The 17,295-nt window shown below is 46.4% G+C and overlaps 7 non-coding genes and 1 pseudogene across 7 annotated transcripts; all 8 read right to left on the bottom strand.

Annotated features, from left to right (window-relative positions):
• Nucleotides 1-823: 823 nt before the first annotated feature.
• Nucleotides 824-1,014, bottom strand: LOC130344034 (U2 spliceosomal RNA). The gene has a single exon (XR_008883141.1). It is a non-coding gene; the product is annotated as a U2 spliceosomal RNA (small nuclear RNA).
• A 2,083-nt stretch (nucleotides 1,015-3,097) lies between these two features.
• Nucleotides 3,098-3,288, bottom strand: LOC130344033 (U2 spliceosomal RNA). Its single transcript, XR_008883140.1, has one exon. It is a non-coding gene; the product is annotated as a U2 spliceosomal RNA (small nuclear RNA).
• Nucleotides 3,289-5,370: 2,082 nt separating this feature from the next.
• LOC130344110 (U2 spliceosomal RNA) lies at nucleotides 5,371-5,561 on the bottom strand. Its single transcript, XR_008883207.1, has one exon. It is a non-coding gene; the product is annotated as a U2 spliceosomal RNA (small nuclear RNA).
• A 2,102-nt stretch (nucleotides 5,562-7,663) lies between these two features.
• LOC130344043 (U2 spliceosomal RNA) lies at nucleotides 7,664-7,854 on the bottom strand. The gene has a single exon (XR_008883149.1). It is a non-coding gene; the product is annotated as a U2 spliceosomal RNA (small nuclear RNA).
• Nucleotides 7,855-9,951: 2,097 nt separating this feature from the next.
• Nucleotides 9,952-10,137, bottom strand: LOC130344055 (U2 spliceosomal RNA). Its single transcript, XR_008883158.1, has one exon. It is a non-coding gene; the product is annotated as a U2 spliceosomal RNA (small nuclear RNA).
• Nucleotides 10,138-10,831: 694 nt separating this feature from the next.
• On the bottom strand, nucleotides 10,832-10,990 carry LOC130344057 (U2 spliceosomal RNA; annotated as a pseudogene).
• Nucleotides 10,991-13,093: 2,103 nt separating this feature from the next.
• Nucleotides 13,094-13,284, bottom strand: LOC130344109 (U2 spliceosomal RNA). The gene has a single exon (XR_008883206.1). It is a non-coding gene; the product is annotated as a U2 spliceosomal RNA (small nuclear RNA).
• A 2,089-nt stretch (nucleotides 13,285-15,373) lies between these two features.
• Nucleotides 15,374-15,564, bottom strand: LOC130344047 (U2 spliceosomal RNA). Its single transcript, XR_008883154.1, has one exon. It is a non-coding gene; the product is annotated as a U2 spliceosomal RNA (small nuclear RNA).
• Between the last annotated feature and the right edge of the window lie 1,731 nt (nucleotides 15,565-17,295).

The raw sequence follows: 17,295 nt of genomic DNA, 5'->3' as shown, positions 1-17,295 counted from the left end.
AAAAGCGACTGTTCAGCGACAGACAAGTCGCATCGGCTGAAAGTAGGCCAGAATGTCAGTCCATGTTGGAGCAGGTTTAGATACAGTCTAAAGCATAGATCTCAAAGTCTGTGCACAGAATTTAGCAAGGGCCTCGCACCTTCTGATGCATCAGGTAGGTGCACAATAGCATAGCCTAACCCTCTGTACTTTGGTCTATATTGATGCGGGACATAGACAGCCAGCTGATGACCAATCCATTAGTGCAATGGATGGCTGGAAGCATTTGTCTTTGCCTTTGCAATACCACAGAAGCAATGCATGGTCAATGTACAGCAATGACACACCTGTGTGAACAGCCAGGAGACCCCCCCCCCCCCCATGTTATGTTACATAGTTACATAGTTAGTACGGTCGAAAAAAGACATATGTCCATCAAGTTCAACCAGGGAATTAAGGGGTAGGGGTGTGGCGCGATATTGGGGAAGGGATGAGATTTTATATTTCTTCATAAGCATTAATCTTATTTTGTCAATTAGGAACATTCAGCACCCACCCGCTATCAAGGCAGCTGCCTATCATGTCATGCCCTACCTGCACAGGTGTGCTGGCTACTCAAATGATCCAATTAAGGAGGCCATTTAGTCAGCAGCAGCAGAAGTCCTGTGCCTGGACGCTCCAACAGGGGCCAGACACAAGCAGAAGCAGAAGCAGCAGAAGCAGCAGCAGCACCACCTTTTGTTTTTTGGCTGCAGCAGCAGCAAGGCCCACAGGGCTGGCTAGCTGGCTAGCCAGCAAGCAGGTAGCAATGAAAGTAGAAATCTTTCTTTTTAACCCTGTAAGGGGGTGGTGCACTGTACCCGAAGATACTGCCATATCGGGTCAATGCATAGGGCGACGGAAGCAAGCTTCGAAATCGGCCCCCGTTCTCAAAAATCCATTTAATATATGGTCCCCAGATAGGGGACGTATCAGATATTAAACTGATAAGAACAGATACTACACTTGATCTTAGCCAAAAGGCCGAGAAGCGATAACCGTGAAAGGGGCGGGCCCAACAAGGTCCCCTTCATGGGCACTATCACTGCTTGCTGTCAGGGAGGCTGCCAGACAATTTTCCATGCACACTCTGGGCTGGGGGGCAGTCAACCACCAGTACACACAGCAGAACCTAAACCCATACCATTATTGCTAAGCAGCAAGACAGGGGCCCATTGCACTCCCACGGGGCCTTTTTAAATGCAATCCATAACCCGGATTTGCCAGGAACCCTTCTTACTCCTCCTACTTGCATGTGACACTGGGCTTAGGATCTGCATAGGAAACACACACACAAGCACACACCTACCTTTGTTGCCTGCAGATGCCTCCTTGGCTGTCCCCAAACGGTATCAAACCAACACCCACGGGAAGCTGTAAGCATAGAGGACATGCCTGCACCCCATTGGACTTACCTGTGTGGGTTAAATCCGGGTTATTTGACAACCTATGGCGGTGATGGTTCTGCTCAGGCAGAGCAGTGCTGATGCTCCTCATAAAGCTGTCGCTGCTGTGAAGGTTCTAGGTGACATCACAAATCCCTATGGTTACATACACAACAAAGCTGGGTTGTTGTTGTTTACACTCTGCAAGGCCTGTGGAAGTGAGTGACATCATAGCACTGTAGTTCTGAGGGTTCTAGATGGATGCAACAATCTTCTGTTGCTTCTATGAAGGCCGTAATAGACGACATCACCAAACAGCTCCATAGTCACATACACAGCAAAGGAGAGATGTTGTTTACACCTAGTGATGTCAGTGGTATTGAGTGACATCACAGCACAGTGCTAAGGCTCCTGGGCCTGGACACAGCAGCGGCTGCAATATCTCAACGGAGAATACGTTTATATCTATGTGTGTGTGTGCGCGTATATATATATATATATATATATATATATATATATATATATATTTCTCCGCCGAAATCACTTTTAAACCCATTTCCACCTTTTTTTCCCTTCTCTTCCTCTTACTTTTTTTTCACGTTTTTTTACGTTTTTCTCCTTTTCGCCTCTTTTCTGGGCGTATTATTCTTCTTTTTCTTCTTTTTTTTCGTCTAATGCATACCCCATCAGTGCAGCAATGCTTATTCAATACCGCCAGCAGATGGAGACACTGGGGGATAATTTTCTAAGGATTTATACTGATTTTTCCTGTCTGAATTTGTCGCACAGAAAGTTGCAGGCCAAATATGTGTGACATTTCTGCGACTTTAGCTTCTAGAGCATTTTTACAACATTATACATAGGTGCTGAATACATAAAAAGCGACTGTTCAGCGACAGACAAGTCGCATCGGCTGAAAGTAGGCCAGAATGTCAGTCCATGTTGGAGCAGGTTTAGATACAGTCTAAAGCATAGATCTCAAAGTCTGTGCACAGAATTTAGCAAGGGCCTCGCACCTTCTGATGCATCAGGTAGGTGCACAATAGCATAGCCTAACCCTCTGTACTTTGGTCTATATTGATGCGGGACATAGACAGCCAGCTGATGACCAATCCATTAGTGCAATGGATGGCTGGAAGCATTTGTCTTTGCCTTTGCAATACCACAGAAGCAATGCATGGTCAATGTACAGCAATGACACACCTGTGTGAACAGCCAGGAGACCCCCCCCCCCCCCCCCATGTTATGTTACATAGTTACATAGTTAGTACGGTCGAAAAAAGACATATGTCCATCAAGTTCAACCAGGGAATTAAGGGGTAGGGGTGTGGCGCGATATTGGGGAAGGGATGAGATTTTATATTTCTTCATAAGCATTAATCTTATTTTGTCAATTAGGAACATTCAGCACCCACCCGCTATCAAGGCAGCTGCCTATCATGTCATGCCCTACCTGCACAGGTGTGCTGGCTACTCAAATGATCCAATTAAGGAGGCCATTTAGTCAGCAGCAGCAGAAGTCCTGTGCCTGGACGCTCCAACAGGGGCCAGACACAAGCAGAAGCAGAAGCAGCAGCAGCACCACCTTTTGTTTTTTGGCTGCAGCAGCAGCAAGGCCCACAGGGCTGGCTAGCTGGCTAGCCAGCAAGCAGGTAGCAATGAAAGTAGGAATCTTTCTTTTTAACCCTGTAAGGGGGTGGTGCACTGTACCCGAAGATACTGCCATATCGGGTCAATGCATAGGGCGACGGAAGCAAGCTTCGAAATCGGCCCCCGTTCTCAAAAATCCATTTAATATATGGTCCCCAGATAGGGGACGTATCAGATATTAAACTGATAAGAACAGATACTACACTTGATCTTAGCCAAAAGGCCGAGAAGCGATAACCGTGAAAGGGGCGGGCCCAACAAGGTCCCCTTCATGGGCACTATCACTGCTTGCTGTCAGGGAGGCTGCCAGACAATTTTCCATGCACACTCTGGGCTGGGGGGCAGTCAACCACCAGTACACACAGCAGAACCTAAACCCATACCATTATTGCTAAGCAGCAAGACAGGGGCCCATTGCACTCCCACGGGGCCTTTTTAAATGCAATCCATAACCCGGATTTGCCAGGAACCCTTCTTACTCCTCCTACTTGCATGTGACACTGGGCTTAGGATCTGCATAGGAAACACACACACAAGCACACACCTACCTTTGTTGCCTGCAGATGCCTCCTTGGCTGTCCCCAAACGGTATCAAACCAACACCCACGGGAAGCTGTAAGCATAGAGGACATGCCTGCACCCCATTGGACTTACCTGTGTGGGTTAAATCCGGGTTATTTGACAACCTATGGCGGTGATGGTTCTGCTCAGGCAGAGCAGTGCTGATGCTCCTCATAAAGCTGTCGCTGCTGTGAAGGTTCTAGGTGACATCACAAATCCCTATGGTTACATACACAACAAAGCTGGGTTGTTGTTGTTTACACTCTGCAAGGCCTGTGGAAGTGAGTGACATCATAGCACTGTAGTTCTGAGGGTTCTAGATGGATGCAACAATCTCCTGTTGCTTCTATGAAGGCCGTAATAGACGACATCACCAAACAGCTCCATAGTCACATACACAGCAAAGGAGAGATGTTGTTTACACCTAGTGATGTCAGTGGTATTGAGTGACATCACAGCACAGTGCTAAGGCTCCTGGGCCTGGACACAGCAGCGGCTGCAATATCTCAACGGAGAATACGTTTATATCTATGTGTGTGTGTGCGCGTATATATATATATATATATATATATATATATATATATATATTTCTCCGCCGAAATCACTTTTAAACCCATTTCCACCTTTTTTTCCCTTCTCTTCCTCTTACTTTTTTTTCACGTTTTTTTACGTTTTTCTCCTTTTCGCCTCTTTTCTGGGCGTATTATTCTTCTTTTTCTTCTTTTTTTTCGTCTAATGCATACCCCATCAGTGCAGCAATGCTTATTCAATACCGCCAGCAGATGGAGACACTGGGGGATAATTTTCTAAGGATTTATACTGATTTTTCCTGTCTGAATTTGTCGCACAGAAAGTTGCAGGCCAAATATGTGTGACATTTCTGCGACTTTAGCTTCTAGAGCATTTTTACAACATTATACATAGGTGCTGAATACATAAAAAGCGACTGTTCAGCGACAGACAAGTCGCATCGGCTGAAAGTAGGCCAGAATGTCAGTCCATGTTGGAGCAGGTTTAGATACAGTCTAAAGCATAGATCTCAAAGTCTGTGCACAGAATTTAGCAAGGGCCTCGCACCTTCTGATGCATCAGGTAGGTGCACAATAGCATAGCCTAACCCTCTGTACTTTGGTCTATATTGATGCGGGACATAGACAGCCAGCTGATGACCAATCCATTAGTGCAATGGATGGCTGGAAGCATTTGTCTTTGCCTTTGCAATACCACAGAAGCAATGCATGGTCAATGTACAGCAATGACACACCTGTGTGAACAGCCAGGAGACCCCCCCCCCCCCCCCCCATGTTATGTTACATAGTTACATAGTTAGTACGGTCGAAAAAAGACATATGTCCATCAAGTTCAACCAGGGAATTAAGGGGTAGGGGTGTGGCGCGATATTGGGGAAGGGATGAGATTTTATATTTCTTCATAAGCATTAATCTTATTTTGTCAATTAGGAACATTCAGCACCCACCCGCTATCAAGGCAGCTGCCTATCATGTCATGCCCTACCTGCACAGGTGTGCTGGCTACTCAAATGATCCAATTAAGGAGGCCATTTAGTCAGCAGCAGCAGAAGTCCTGTGCCTGGACGCTCCAACAGGGGCCAGACACAAGCAGAAGCAGAAGCAGCAGCAGCACCACCTTTTGTTTTTTGGCTGCAGCAGCAGCAAGGCCCACAGGGCTGGCTAGCTGGCTAGCCAGCAAGCAGGTAGCAATGAAAGTAGGAATCTTTCTTTTTAACCCTGTAAGGGGGTGGTGCACTGTACCCGAAGATACTGCCATATCGGGTCAATGCATAGGGCGACGGAAGCAAGCTTCGAAATCGGCCCCCGTTCTCAAAAATCCATTTAATATATGGTCCCCAGATAGGGGACGTATCAGATATTAAACTGATAAGAACAGATACTACACTTGATCTTAGCCAAAAGGCCGAGAAGCGATAACCGTGAAAGGGGCGGGCCCAACAAGGTCCCCTTCATGGGCACTATCACTGCTTGCTGTCAGGGAGGCTGCCAGACAATTTTCCATGCACACTCTGGGCTGGGGGGCAGTCAACCACCAGTACACACAGCAGAACCTAAACCCATACCATTATTGCTAAGCAGCAAGACAGGGGCCCATTGCACTCCCACGGGGCCTTTTTAAATGCAATCCATAACCCGGATTTGCCAGGAACCCTTCTTACTCCTCCTACTTGCATGTGACACTGGGCTTAGGATCTGCATAGGAAACACACACACAAGCACACACCTACCTTTGTTGCCTGCAGATGCCTCCTTGGCTGTCCCTTAAACGGTATCAAACCAACACCCACGGGAAGCTGTAAGCATAGAGGACATGCCTGCACCCCATTGGACTTACCTGTGTGGGTTAAATCCGGGTTATTTGACAACCTATGGCGGTGATGGTTCTGCTCAGGCAGAGCAGTGCTGATGCTCCTCATAAAGCTGTCGCTGCTGTGAAGGTTCTAGGTGACATCACAAATCCCTATGGTTACATACACAACAAAGCTGGGTTGTTGTTGTTTACACTCTGCAAGGCCTGTGGAAGTGAGTGACATCATAGCACTGTAGTTCTGAGGGTTCTAGATGGATGCAACAATCTCCTGTTGCTTCTATGAAGGCCGTAATAGACGACATCACCAAACAGCTCCATAGTCACATACACAGCAAAGGAGAGATGTTGTTTACACCTAGTGATGTCAGTGGTATTGAGTGACATCACAGCACAGTGCTAAGGCTCCTGGGCCTGGACACAGCAGCGGCTGCAATATCTCAACGGAGAATACGTTTATATCTATGTGTGTGTGTGCGCGTATATATATATATATATATATATATATATATATATATATATATATATATTTCTCCGCCGAAATCACTTTTAAACCCATTTCCACCTTTTTTTCCCTTCTCTTCCTCTTACTTTTTTTTCACGTTTTTTTACGTTTTTCTCCTTTTCGCCTCTTTTCTGGGCGTATTATTCTTCTTTTTCTTCTTTTTTTTCGTCTAATGCATACCCCATCAGTGCAGCAATGCTTATTCAATACCGCCAGCAGATGGAGACACTGGGGGATAATTTTCTAAGGATTTATACTGATTTTTCCTGTCTGAATTTGTCGCACAGAAAGTTGCAGGCCAAATATGTGTGACATTTCTGCGACTTTAGCTTCTAGAGCATTTTTACAACATTATACATAGGTGCTGAATACATAAAAAGCGACTGTTCAGCGACAGACAAGTCGCATCGGCTGAAAGTAGGCCAGAATGTCAGTCCATGTTGGAGCAGGTTTAGATACAGTCTAAAGCATAGATCTCAAAGTCTGTGCACAGAATTTAGCAAGGGCCTCGCACCTTCTGATGCATCAGGTAGGTGCACAATAGCATAGCCTAACCCTCTGTACTTTGGTCTATATTGATGCGGGACATAGACAGCCAGCTGATGACCAATCCATTAGTGCAATGGATGGCTGGAAGCATTTGTCTTTGCCTTTGCAATACCACAGAAGCAATGCATGGTCAATGTACAGCAATGACACACCTGTGTGAACAGCCAGGAGACCCCCCCCCCCATGTTATGTTACATAGTTACATAGTTAGTACGGTCGAAAAAAGACATATGTCCATCAAGTTCAACCAGGGAATTAAGGGGTAGGGGTGTGGCGCGATATTGGGGAAGGGATGAGATTTTATATTTCTTCATAAGCATTAATCTTATTTTGTCAATTAGGAACATTCAGCACCCACCCGCTATCAAGGCAGCTGCCTATCATGTCATGCCCTACCTGCACAGGTGTGCTGGCTACTCAAATGATCCAATTAAGGAGGCCATTTAGTCAGCAGCAGCAGAAGTCCTGTGCCTGGACGCTCCAACAGGGGCCAGACACAAGCAGAAGCAGAAGCAGCAGAAGCAGCAGAAGCAGCAGCAGCACCACCTTTTGTTTTTTGGCTGCAGCAGCAGCAAGGCCCACAGGGCTGGCTAGCTGGCTAGCCAGCAAGCAGGTAGCAATGAAAGTAGGAATCTTTCTTTTTAACCCTGTGAGGGGGTGGTGCACTGTACCCGAAGATACTGCCATATCGGGTCAATGCATAGGGCGACGGAAGCAAGCTTCGAAATCGGCCCCCGTTCTCAAAAATCCATTTAATATATGGTCCCCAGATAGGGGACGTATCAGATATTAAACTGATAAGAACAGATACTACACTTGATCTTAGCCAAAAGGCCGAGAAGCGATAACCGTGAAAGGGGCGGGCCCAACAAGGTCCCCTTCATGGGCACTATCACTGCTTGCTGTCAGGGAGGCTGCCAGACAATTTTCCATGCACACTCTGGGCTGGGGGGCAGTCAACCACCAGTACACACAGCAGAACCTAAACCCATACCATTATTGCTAAGCAGCAAGACAGGGGCCCATTGCACTCCCACGGGGCCTTTTTAAATGCAATCCATAACCCGGATTTGCCAGGAACCCTTCTTACTCCTCCTACTTGCATGTAACACTGGGCTTAGGATCTGCATAGGAAACACACACACAAGCACACACCTACCTTTGTTGCCTGCAGATGCCTCCTTGGCTGTCCCCAAACGGTATCAAACCAACACCCACGGGAAGCTGTAAGCATAGAGGACATGCCTGCACCCCATTGGACTTACCTGTGTGGGTTAAATCCGGGTTATTTGACAACCTATGGCGGTGATGGTTCTGCTCAGGCAGAGCAGTGCTGATGCTCCTCATAAAGCTGTCGCTGCTGTGAAGGTTCTAGGTGACATCACAAATCCCTATGGTTACATACACAACAAAGCTGGGTTGTTGTTGTTTACACTCTGCAAGGCCTGTGGAAGTGAGTGACATCATAGCACTGTAGTTCTGAGGGTTCTAGATGGATGCAACAATCTCCTGTTGCTTCTATGAAGGCCGTAATAGACGACATCACCAAACAGCTCCATAGTCACATACACAGCAAAGGAGAGATGTTGTTTACACCTAGTGATGTCAGTGGTATTGAGTGACATCACAGCACAGTGCTAAGGCTCCTGGGCCTGGACACAGCAGCGGCTGCAATATCTCAACGGAGAATACGTTTATATCTATGTGTGTGTGTGCGCGTATATATATATATATATATATATATATATATATATATATATATATTTCTCCGCCGAAATCACTTTTAAACCCATTTCCACCTTTTTTTCCCTTCTCTTCCTCTTACTTTTTTTTCACGTTTTTTTACGTTTTTCTCCTTTTCGCCTCTTTTCTGGGCGTATTATTCTTCTTTTTCTTCTTTTTTTTCGTCTAATGCATACCCCATCAGTGCAGCAATGCTTATTCAATACCGCCAGCAGATGGAGACACTGGGGGATAATTTTCTAAGGATTTATACTGATTTTTCCTGTCTGAATTTGTCGCACAGAAAGTTGCAGGCCAAATATGTGTGACATTTCTGCGACTTTAGCTTCTAGAGCATTTTTACAACATTATACATAGGTGCTGAATACATAAAAAGCGACTGTTCAGCGACAGACAAGTCGCATCGGCTGAAAGTAGGCCAGAATGTCAGTCCATGTTGGAGCAGGTTTAGATACAGTCTAAAGCATAGATCTCAAAGTCTGTGCACAGAATTTAGCAAGGGCCTCGCACCTTCTGATGCATCAGGTAGGTGCACAATAGCATAGCCTAACCCTCTGTACTTTGGTCTATATTGATGCGGGACATAGACAGCCAGCTGATGACCAATCCATTAGTGCAATGGATGGCTGGAAGCATTTGTCTTTGCCTTTGCAATACCACAGAAGCAATGCATGGTCAATGTACAGCAATGACACACCTGTGTGAACAGCCAGGAGACCCCCCCCCCCATGTTATGTTACATAGTTACATAGTTAGTACGGTCGAAAAAAGACATATGTCCATCAAGTTCAACCAGGGAATTAAGGGGTAGGGGTGTGGCGCGATATTGGGGAAGGGATGAGATTTTATATTTCTTCATAAGCATTAATCTTATTTTGTCAATTAGGAACATTCAGCACCCACCCGCTATCAAGGCAGCTGCCTATCATGTCATGCCCTACCTGCACAGGTGTGCTGGCTACTCAAATGATCCAATTAAGGAGGCCATTTAGTCAGCAGCAGCAGAAGTCCTGTGCCTGGACGCTCCAACAGGGGCCAGACACAAGCAGAAGCAGAAGCAGCAGAAGCAGCAGAAGCAGCAGCAGCACCACCTTTTGTTTTTTGGCTGCAGCAGCAGCAAGGCCCACAGGGCTGGCTAGCTGGCTAGCCAGCAAGCAGGTAGCAATGAAAGTAGGAATCTTTCTTTTTAACCCTGTAAGGGGGTGGTGCACTGTACCCGAAGATACTGCCATATCGGGTCAATGCATAGGGCGACGGAAGCAAGCTTCGAAATCGGCCCCCGTTCTCAAAAATCCATTTAATATATGGTCCCCAGATAGGGGACGTATCAGATATTAAACTGATAAGAACAGATTTTTTTTTTTTTTTTTTTTATCTAAAGCCGAGGAACGTGCTTTCGATTCACCCAAAGTGCAAGAAAAAGTGCAAACGTGTTACACTAAAAAAAACGTGCACAAAGGATGCGGTCTATCGCAAGCCCTTCTCCGATAGGAGAGAGGCCCCCCAACAAACCTTACCCTTCGCCTCCGGACCAAAAGGTACCTGCGAGGTTCCAGGTTCGATGTCCCTTTTCGCCGAAGCTACTAGGGGACCACAAATGCTCCCGGCATCCCCCTTGGCGTTAGCCAAGGTATCTGCCCGCAGAGCCGATTACGGTAGGTACCCTGCCAAAGCAGGAGTACCCGGGGTGTTTGCAGGGAGGTGCGGAACCTAATGGCCACACACACCTCCCCTAGACCGCCAGGAGGGACACCCAGAAGGGCTACCGCATCCTGACAAATCCTGTGAACACACAACACGCAAAAAGTGACACAGTGAGACAAAAAAGAAATAAATAAGTGAATGTGTGCAGATATACTGCCCGGACATCCGGCCGGATCTATAAAAATTTCTCTGATCCTAGCCAGAAGGCCGGGAATCAAGAGGTGAGTGCCACAAGGTGAAGAGATTATGGTGCCCGTGCTTCAACTCAGTGAGTCTATTCTCCCAGTGAGTTTCGGCACCTCGGGGTCACCACTCCCCGAGGCACAAAAGTACCTCGGCTCTAGACCCTCTCAGCCTCATGGCGAGACCCGGAGGGAACAGGTCACATCGGGGCAGCCGTCGAGCTGATTCCTCAGAACCAGCCCCGGAAAGCCCTGGTACACCTGCATCCTCCATGCAGCACCCATCCCCACCAGCATTAAACTGATAAGAACAGATACTACACTTGATCTTAGCCAAAAGGCCGAGAAGCGATAACCGTGAAAGGGGCGGGCCCAACAAGGTCCCCTTCATGGGCACTATCACTGCTTGCTGTCAGGGAGGCTGCCAGACAATTTTCCATGCACACTCTGGGCTGGGGGGCAGTCAACCACCAGTACACACAGCAGAACCTAAACCCATACCATTATTGCTAAGCAGCAAGACAGGGGCCCATTGCACTCCCACGGGGCCTTTTTAAATGCAATCCATAACCCGGATTTGCCAGGAACCCTTCTTACTCCTCCTACTTGCATGTGACACTGGGCTTAGGATCTGCATAGGAAACACACACACAAGCACACACCTACCTTTGTTGCCTGCAGATGCCTCCTTGGCTGTCCCCAAACGGTATCAAACCAACACCCACGGGAAGCTGTAAGCATAGAGGACATGCCTGCACCCCATTGGACTTACCTGTGTGGGTTAAATCCGGGTTATTTGACAACCTATGGCAGTGATGGTTCTGCTCAGGCAGAGCAGTGCTGATGCTCCTCATAAAGCTGTCGCTGCTGTGAAGGTTCTAGGTGACATCACAAATCCCTATGGTTACATACACAACAAAGCTGGGTTGTTGTTGTTTACACTCTGCAAGGCCTGTGGAAGTGAGTGACATCATAGCACTGTAGTTCTGAGGGTTCTAGATGGATGCAACAATCTCCTGTTGCTTCTATGAAGGCCGTAATAGACGACATCACCAAACAGCTCCATAGTCACATACACAGCAAAGGAGAGATGTTGTTTACACCTAGTGATGTCAGTGGTATTGAGTGACATCACAGCACAGTGCTAAGGCTCCTGGGCCTGGACACAGCAGCGGCTGCAATATCTCAACGGAGAATACGTTTATATCTATGTGTGTGTGTGCGCGTATATATATATATATATATATATATATATATATATATATATATATATATATATATATATTTCTCCGCCGAAATCACTTTTAAACCCATTTCCACCTTTTTTTCCCTTCTCTTCCTCTTACTTTTTTTTCACGTTTTTTTACATTTTTCTCCTTTTCGCCTCTTTTCTGGGCGTATTATTCTTCTTTTTCTTCTTTTTTTTCGTCTAATGCATACCCCATCAGTGCAGCAATGCTTATTCAATACCGCCAGCAGATGGAGACACTGGGGGATAATTTTCTAAGGATTTATACTGATTTTTCCTGTCTGAATTTGTCGCACAGAAAGTTGCAGGCCAAATATGTGTGACATTTCTGCGACTTTAGCTTCTAGAGCATTTTTACAACATTATACATAGGTGCTGAATACATAAAAAGCGACTGTTCAGCGACAGACAAGTCGCATCGGCTGAAAGTAGGCCAGAATGTCAGTCCATGTTGGAGCAGGTTTAGATACAGTCTAAAGCATAGATCTCAAAGTCTGTGCACAGAATTTAGCAAGGGCCTCGCACCTTCTGATGCATCAGGTAGGTGCACAATAGCATAGCCTAACCCTCTGTACTTTGGTCTATATTGATGCGGGACATAGACAGCCAGCTGATGACCAATCCATTAGTGCAATGGATGGCTGGAAGCATTTGTCTTTGCCTTTGCAATACCACAGAAGCAATGCATGGTCAATGTACAGCAATGACACACCTGTGTGAACAGCCAGGAGACCCCCCCCCCCCCCCATGTTATGTTACATAGTTACATAGTTAGTACGGTCGAAAAAAGACATATGTCCATCAAGTTCAACCAGGGAATTAAGGGGTAGGGGTGTGGCGCGATATTGGGGAAGGGATGAGATTTTATATTTCTTCATAAGCATTAATCTTATTTTGTCAATTAGGAACATTCAGCACCCACCCGCTATCAAGGCAGCTGCCTATCATGTCATGCTCTACCTGCACAGGTGTGCTGGCTACTCAAATGATCCAATTAAGGAGGCCATTTAGTCAGCAGCAGAAGTCCTGTGCCTGGACGCTCCAACAGGGGCCAGACACAAGCAGAAGCAGAAGCAGCAGAAGCAGCAGCAGCACCACCTTTTGTTTTTTGGCTGCAGCAGCAGCAAGGCCCACAGGGCTGGCTAGCTGGCTAGCCAGCAAGCAGGTAGCAATGAAAGTAGGAATCTTTCTTTTTAACCCTGTAAGGGGGTGGTGCACTGTACCCGAAGATACTGCCATATCGGGTCAATGCATAGGGCGACGGAAGCAAGCTTCGAAATCGGCCCCCGTTCTCAAAAATCCATTTAATATATGGTCCCCAGATAGGGGACGTATCAGATATTAAACTGATAAGAACAGATACTACACTTGATCTTAGCCAAAAGGCCGAGAAGCGATAACCGTGAAAGGGGCGGGCCCAACAAGGTCCCCTTCATGGGCACTATCACTGCTTGCTGTCAGGGAGGCTGCCAGACAATTTTCCATGCACACTCTGGGCTGGGGGGCAGTCAACCACCAGTACACACAGCAGAACCTAAACCCATACCATTATTGCTAAGCAGCAAGACAGGGGCCCATTGCACTCCCACGGGGCCTTTTTAAATGCAATCCATAACCCGGATTTGCCAGGAACCCTTCTTACTCCTCCTACTTGCATGTGACACTGGGCTTAGGATCTGCATAGGAAACACACACACAAGCACACACCTACCTTTGTTGCCTGCAGATGCCTCCTTGGCTGTCCCCAAACGGTATCAAACCAACACCCACGGGAAGCTGTAAGCATAGAGGACATGCCTGCACCCCATTGGACTTACCTGTGTGGGTTAAATCCGGGTTATTTGACAACCTATGGCGGTGATGGTTCTGCTCAGGCAGAGCAGTGCTGATGCTCCTCATAAAGCTGTCGCTGCTGTGAAGGTTCTAGGTGACATCACAAATCCCTATGGTTACATACACAACAAAGCTGGGTTGTTGTTGTTTACACTCTGCAAGGCCTGTGGAAGTGAGTGACATCATAGCACTGTAGTTCTGAGGGTTCTAGATGGATGCAACAATCTCCTGTTGCTTCTATGAAGGCCGTAATAGACGACATCACCAAACAGCTCCATAGTGACATACACAGCAAAGGAGAGATGTTGTTTACACCTAGTGATGTCAGTGGTATTGAGTGACATCACAGCACAGTGCTAAGGCTCCTGGGCCTGGACACAGCAGCGGCTGCAATATCTCAACGGAGAATACGTTTATATCTATGTGTGTGTGTGCGCGTATATATATATATATATATATATATATATATATATATATATATTTCTCCGCCGAAATCACTTTTAAACCCATTTCCACCTTTTTTTCCCTTCTCTTCCTCTTACTTTTTTTTCACGTTTTTTTACGTTTTTCTCCTTTTCGCCTCTTTTCTGGGCGTATTATTCTTCTTTTTCTTCTTTTTTTTCGTCTAATGCATACCCCATCAGTGCAGCAATGCTTATTCAATACCGCCAGCAGATGGAGACACTGGGGGATAATTTTCTAAGGATTTATACTGATTTTTCCTGTCTGAATTTGTCGCACAGAAAGTTGCAGGCCAAATATGTGTGACATTTCTGCGACTTTAGCTTCTAGAGCATTTTTACAACATTATACATAGGTGCTGAATACATAAAAAGCGACTGTTCAGCGACAGACAAGTCGCATCGGCTGAAAGTAGGCCAGAATGTCAGTCCATGTTGGAGCAGGTTTAGATACAGTCTAAAGTATAGATCTCAAAGTCTGTGCACAGAATTTAGCAAGGGCCTCGCACCTTCTGATGCATCAGGTAGGTGCACAATAGCATAGCCTAACCCTCTGTACTTTGGTCTATATTGATGCGGGACATAGACAGCCAGCTGATGACCAATCCATTAGTGCAATGGATGGCTGGAAGCATTTGTCTTTGCCTTTGCAATACCACAGAAGCAATGCATGGTCAATGTACAGCAATGACACACCTGTGTGAACAGCCAGGAGACCCCCCCCCCCCCCATGTTATGTTACATAGTTACATAGTTAGTACGGTCGAAAAAAGACATATGTCCATCAAGTTCAACCAGGGAATTAAGGGGTAGGGGTGTGGCGCGATATTGGGGAAGGGATGAGATTTTATATTTCTTCATAAGCATTAATCTTATTTTGTCAATTAGGAACATTCAGCACCCACCCGCTATCAAGGCAGCTGCCTATCATGTCATGCCCTACCTGCACAGGTGTGCTGGCTACTCAAATGATCCAATTAAGGAGGCCATTTAGTCAGCAGCAGCAGAAGTCCTGTGCCTGGACGCTCCAACAGGGGCCAGACACAAGCAGAAGCAGAAGCAGCAGAAGCAGCAGCAGCACCACCTTTTGTTTTTTGGCTGCAGCAGCAGCAAGGCCCACAGGGCTGGCTAGCTGGCTAGCCAGCAAGCAGGTAGCAATGAAAGTAGGAATCTTTCTTTTTAACCCTGTAAGGGGGTGGTGCACTGTACCCAAAGATACTGCCATATCGGGTCAATGCATAGGGCGACGGAAGCAAGCTTCGAAATCGGCCCCCGTTCTCAAAAATCCATTTAATATATGGTCCCCAGATAGGGGACGTATCAGATATTAAACTGATAAGAACAGATACTACACTTGATCTTAGCCAAAAGGCCAAGAAGCGATAACCGTGAAAGGGGCGGGCCCAACAAGGTCCCCTTCATGGGCACTATCACTGCTTGCTGTCAGGGAGGCTGCCAGACAATTTTCCATGCACACTCTGGGCTGGGGGGCAGTCAACCACCAGTACACACAGCAGAACCTAAACCCATACCATTATTGCTAAGCAGCAAGACAGGGGCCCATTGCACTCCCACGGGGCCTTTTTAAATGCAATCCATAACCCGGATTTGCCAGGAACCCTTCTTACTCCTCCTACTTGCATGTGACACTGGGCTTAGGATCTGCATAGGAAACACACACACAAGCACACACCTACCTTTGTTGCCTGCAGATGCCTCCTTGGCTGTCCCCAAACGGTATCAAACCAACACCCACGGGAAGCTGTAAGCATAGAGGACATGCCTGCACCCCATTGGACTTACCTGTGTGGGTTAAATCCGGGTTATTTGACAACCTATGGCGGTGATGGTTCTGCTCAGGCAGAGCAGTGCTGATGCTCCTCATAAAGCTGTCGCTGCTGTGAAGGTTCTAGGTGACATCACAAATCCCTATGGTTACATACACAACAAAGCTGGGTTGTTGTTGTTTACACTCTGCAAGGCCTGTGGAAGTGAGTGACATCATAGCACTGTAGTTCTGAGGGTTCTAGATGGATGCAACAATCTCCTGTTGCTTCTATGAAGGCCATAATAGACGACATCACCAAACAGCTCCATAGTCACATACACAGCAAAGGAGAGATGTTGTTTACACCTAGTGATGTCAGTGGTATTGAGTGACATCACAGCACAGTGCTAAGGCTCCTGGGCCTGGACACAGCTGCGGCTGCAATATCTCAACGGAGAATACGTTTATATCTATGTGTGTGTGTGCGCGTATATATATATACATATATATATATATATATATATATATATATATATTTCTCCGCCGAAATCACTTTTAAACCCATTTCCACCTTTTTTTCCCTTCTCTTCCTCTTACTTTTTTTTCATGTTTTTTTACGTTTTTCTCCTTTTCGCCTCTTTTCTGGGCGTATTATTCTTCTTTTTCTTCTTTTTTTTCGTCTAATGCATACCCCATCAGTGCAGCAATGCTTATTCAATACCGCCAGCAGATGGAGACACTGGGGGATAATTTTCTAAGGATTTATACTGATTTTTCCTGTCTGAATTTGTCGCACAGAAAGTTGCAGGCCAAATATGTGTGACATTTCTGCGACTTTAGCTTCTAGAGCATTTTTACAACATTATACATAGGTGCTGAATACATAAAAAGCGACTGTTCAGCGACAGACAAGTCGCATCGGCTGAAAGTAGGCCAGAATGTCAGTCCATGTTGGAGCAGGTTTAGATACAGTCTAAAGCATAGATCTCAAAGTCTGTGCACAGAATTTAGCAAGGGCCTCGCACCTTCTGATGCATCAGGTAGGTGCACAATAGCATAGCCTAACCCTCTGTACTTTGGTCTATATTGATGCGGGACATAGACAGCCAGCTGATGACCAATCCATTAGTGCAATGGATGGCTGGAAGCATTTGTCTTTGCCTTTGCAATACCACAGAAGCAATGCATGGTCAATGTACAGCAATGACACACCTGTGTGAACAGCCAGGAGACCCCCCCCCCCCCCATGTTATGTTACATAGTTACATAGTTAGTACGGTCGAAAAAAGACATATGTCCATCAAGTTCAACCAGGGAATTAAGGGGTAGGGGTGTGGCGCGATATTG

The sequence above is a fragment of the Hyla sarda genome, unplaced genomic scaffold, assembly GCF_029499605.1.
Source record: "Hyla sarda isolate aHylSar1 unplaced genomic scaffold, aHylSar1.hap1 scaffold_704, whole genome shotgun sequence".
Taxonomy (NCBI): domain Eukaryota; kingdom Metazoa; phylum Chordata; class Amphibia; order Anura; family Hylidae; genus Hyla; species Hyla sarda.
Note: the sequence above shows the minus strand (reverse complement) of the source record. Positions and strands in the feature narration are given on the sequence as shown.